This window comes from Tupaia chinensis, unplaced genomic scaffold, assembly GCF_000334495.1.
Source record: "Tupaia chinensis unplaced genomic scaffold, TupChi_1.0 Scaffold000199_1, whole genome shotgun sequence".
Taxonomy (NCBI): domain Eukaryota; kingdom Metazoa; phylum Chordata; class Mammalia; order Scandentia; family Tupaiidae; genus Tupaia; species Tupaia belangeri.
In genome coordinates, this window is record NW_006159674.1 from 575,914 (window position 1) to 580,841 (window position 4,928).

Consider the following 4,928-nt stretch of genomic DNA (forward strand, 5'->3'; position numbering starts at 1 on the left):
CAAAATTTTCTCTTAAAAAAAAAAGAGAGAGAGAGAGAAAACATATGGGAAATTCTAGACACCATTAAGTGGACAAATATCTGCATAATGGATTTTCCAGAAACTGGAAAGAATGGTAAAGGCATAGAAGATCTCTTTCATAAAATACTATCTAAAAAATTTCCGAATCTAGAGAGATAAACAGACGTCCAGATTGAGGAGATACAAGGAACACCAAACAGATTCAACATAAGATTCTCTCTAAGATGCATCACTCAAATTAGTAAAAGACAAAGACAATATTCTAAAATTGCAAGAGGGAAAAGCAAGTACTTAAAAAGATTTCATAAGACTAACCTCAGACCTCTCTAACATTTATATCTTTTATATATGCCACCTTGTTCATAGACATATAATCTATATTTACTTATGTAAATTATAAATATTTTTTATTGAGTTCATATTGATATTTAAATTCCAGAATAGCATGACTTCATTTACACCTTTCCTCATTTTTAACTTCTTCCCCAGAAACTTTACTATCATAATCTATATTTGTTCAATCCTAGGATACAAATAGTGTCAGAATTCCTAATCCATAGTCATGAGAAAATAAATTTACAAACTAGGGTTTGTTGTAAATACATTCCTTTTTGTACCCAGTCGAAATATTGTTTTTTCAAAGTTACTTAAGTTAGTTTACCCATTTATCTTCATCTACTTAAGCGTGATTAGGCAATTCATTTCTAATACAGCTAGATGACTCGCTACAGTCTGCATTCTCCCTCCCTGAAATGCACGTTTATCTTGATTTGGTATTTTTTTGTATGTTTCTCCAATTAGTAAAAATCACTTATTATCATAAGTACTTCTATGAGTTAAATATAACAAATGCATAATGTCATGTGTTAAGCACCACAGTCCCATCACCCCTCCTTCAAATTCTCCTGGGTTCCATAATAACAGCAATCATTCTCCCCATTCCCAATCACTGGCAACCATTAATCTGTTTTCACCTTTATAGTTTTGCCTTTCAATGTTTGTTGTAACTGGGACCAAACAATATGCAGTCTTTTCAGTCTGGCTTCTTGCACTTAACAAAATGCATTTAAGATTCATCTAGTTGAAATGTGAATCAAAAGTCTGTTGGTTTTTCTAAGCAGTATTCCATTTTATGGATGTACCACAGAATGCTTTTCCTGAAAAATATACAAAGCAGCTCTTGAAGTCCAAGAAAGAATCTGATATTCTTAGCTGGGCCTCAATGTTGTTATTAACTTATGTCATGTTTACAGCTAAACCATTAACAACCTTACAAAATGCTCGAAGTAAGTCACTGTACAAGCCACCCAATATAAAACACCTCACACTACTAAGTAACAACTTATTCTTTGTCAATTTCAGTTTAATCTTATTCTTGTTTGCCTTTTCTATAGATAACATTTGCTGAGATACCTAAACAGAAAATTGCTCCCCCATTCTTACAACACTTAATCTACAGTAAACCTCCATACTCCCTTGACCCTCCACCAAATTACTCAACAACCAACCAAATTATACAATAGATTCTTCTGACATCTAACTGAGATACCTCACAGTTCCTCTTGGCAAACATCTATATTTCCTCAGTGACTAATAAGCGAAACTTGTTCAATAATAGGTGTGTTCCTGGCAGTCTTGGCCTAAAGGGCATTGATAATCTAGCAGATGGGCAATTTTTAGTGGTTATGAAGTTTCTATAAACATTTCCATGGAGGTTTTGTTTTTTAAGATATTTATTTATTTATTTATTTATTTATTTATTTATTTATTTATTTATTTATGTCTAGGACTCAAGCCATGGTTGTCCATGTGGGAGTCCAGTGCCCCCAACCACCACGCCACTTGCTGTCCCCTCCATGGAGGTTTTTTAGGAAATAAAATTTGGGAAGATTTCCCAATCTTTTGGGAAGATTTCCAAGAGTGGCATTACAGGTCACATGGTAGGTATATGTTTATAAAAGTCTACCAAATCATTTTGCTGAGTGGTTGTATCATTTGACATTCCTATCTGCAATGTTTGAGCATTCCAAATACTCTATATCCTATGTATTATTTGGTGTAAACAAATTTTTAAATTTTAGACATTATTATAAGTATATACAGTAACAGTAACTCAGTGTGAGTTTTAATTTTCATTTGCCTGTTAGTGACACAGCTTTTTCCATGTTTATTTTCTATCTATTCATTCTTTTTTTATGATGTTTCTATTCAAATCTATTTGCCAATTTTAAAAATTGGATTGTTCAGGGCCAGTAGATGGTATAATGGTTATACCACTGGACTCCCATGGGTAGTTTAAAAATCACACAAGAGCGTGTGTGTGCTTGTCTAAGATTCCAGGAGGAGACTAAAGGAGAAGTAATTGTGGCATGGCCATCCTCTCTAGGGGGTGATTTCTCACTTTGCCTCTCATTGTCTCTGTCAGTTTGTCTGTCTGCCTGTCTGTCTCTGTCTCTGTCTCTCTCTCTCCCCAGTAAGCACAAGCACCTTAAGGCTAAAACCTCTAAAAACAAAAAAACAAAAAGGAGCAATTTTTTTCTTAGTGCTTAGTTTGAGAATTCTTCACATAGTCTTTTCCTTTTTAAGGTTTTTGCCACTGGGCATGTGTGCTCACCCAAAAGACAGAGAGACAGTGAAAGGGAAAAAAAGAAAGAGAGAAATCCCCCCATGGGAGGATGGCCACACTGCAATCCCCTCTCCTCCATCTTTCTCTCAGGATTTTGGGTGCACACACAAAAACACACACACATATGACTGGCATGATGTTCAAAACTCCAGGTCCAGGACTCAAACCATAATCAGCCATGTTGGAATCCAGTGTTGTAACCACCAGACCACCTGCTGTACCCAATTCTTCATATATTCTTGATACAAGTACTTTATCAGAAATGCAACTTGCAAATATATTCTTTAACTGTGTGGCATGTGTTTTTATTCTCTTAAAACAGATTTGTTTACCCTCTGCAATCATTGAACTATATTGATATTACAATTTTTGCCTATCTCTGAATAGTTGCTATTCTTTACTGAGAATGATCTTAACCAAAAAAAAAAAAAAAATTAAAATGGAGACCTCAAGTTAGAAAAATAAGAATGGAGCTTAAAGAAGAAGGGGGATTAATAAATTAATCAAGGCAGGGAACTTCTACATTGACTACTGAAGATTATGATTGATTCAGCTCTCAGTGTCTGAAGTCCCAGAGTATAAGATAACCACCAACAACCCAATGACAATAGAACACATCAATTTCCTTCAATGGCTTCCCATTGCTCTTGTATTAAATTTCAGATCCATAGGTTCCTACTGACCTTTTCGGCTTCACTAATACTATACTGTCATTTAGCACTATGTAAAACACATTTCCTTTGTTTCTCATACACACAATGATACTTTCTGCCATAAACAACTCTTCCTAGAAGACCACAACCCCATTCCAGTTTCTTGTCATTTATCTCTCAGCACAAATGCCACCTCTTAACACACAACTTTCTTGACCTCTCAACAAAAAGCACCAGAACCTGCTTTTCACTCCCTTTCACACGACCTTGCTTTGCTAACATCACAGTCCATATCACTCTTTGGAATCGCCTTGCTCCTTTGATGGACTTCTCAGTGTCTGGCTCCTGGCATGCTCCACTAACTAGAATAAAACTTCCTTGAGAGTGGTAAAGCATGCCTACTTGAATCACTGCTACAATCTAAGCACAAAACACAGCATAATAAACACCCAGTAAATACATTTTTAGTGAATAAATGACCAAATGAATGACGAGGTGATAAAAAGTACCTATGAAAATGCCGCCTCATGTTTCTAATTTTATGAACAAAACTCTAATTAATAGATATTAGAACATGCATGCATTAGCCCTTACTAAGAATTAATGAGCATGTACATCCAAAAGCTTCCAAATTATCTTCATAGTCAAAGTAATAAATTAACCTTTATGGTAATTAAATGAATAACCAGGATTAAGACCAGTTGAAATACCACTAACAGTCCTGTAATAATATCTTGGTATCTGACTTAAGTATTCATTTTAAATATCACATATATGGTCTTTGGTGTACCTTACTTTTTTTAAGATATTAAAGTCACTATTTTCCTCATAATTTCTGCAGTTGTTCCAGAATAAGAAGCCTTAACATTCTAGTGATCTGGGACAGTTGATTCACACTTTTTGAACAACATAAAAACAGGGTTGGGAATGAAATGATTTCTTTTGGATCAAAAGGCTGTGTATTTGTTGGCACAAATACTTTCTCTAAAAAGTACAGTTTAGAAAGTATTTTAAAAGGTTTTCATTAGGATTCAGTGAATTTGTTTTTTACACCATAGAGTTGGTATATTGTCAACCTATATCCAAGAAAAATATCTGTCAAATGTACACATATGCACCCACACAGTCTATACAGGAAGGACGCCTCCACTCTATGGTGGTCATTGTCCTTGACACTAAGAATGTAGCAGTCATCCGAGTATTTGGTCCCTGTATTCATGGAGCATAGGGTTTAGGGGCAATAATGCTAAACATATTCATCTGACATACACCCCACCATTCATTGTTTAACAGGCAGTTATAATAGCATAGCAGATGCAATGCTTAAGGGCTACAAGAACACATAAAAGAGGCGGCCATCCTTCACTAGCAATGACTGTCAGGACAGAGTGATTATGACTGGCTTCCTGGTGGAGGCCAAATAACCAAATGAATGATGAGGTGATAAAAAAATACCTACAAAAATGCTGCCTCATGTTTCTAATTTTATGAACAAAACTCTAATAGATATTAGAACATGCATGCATTAGCCATTATTAACAATTAATGAGGGGAGGGCCATGGCGGACTGTGCGGCCCAGCGGGCCTTGGCGGTGGGCAGCCGCTGGTGGGGCCCGTCGCTGACTGGA

At 35.7% G+C, this 4,928-nt stretch overlaps 1 pseudogene; it reads left to right on the forward strand.

Annotated features, from left to right (window-relative positions):
- Positions 1 to 4,859: 4,859 nt before the first annotated feature.
- Positions 4,860 to 4,928, forward strand: part of LOC102496512 (polymerase delta-interacting protein 2 pseudogene) — a 1,108-nt pseudogene continuing 1,039 nt past the window's right edge.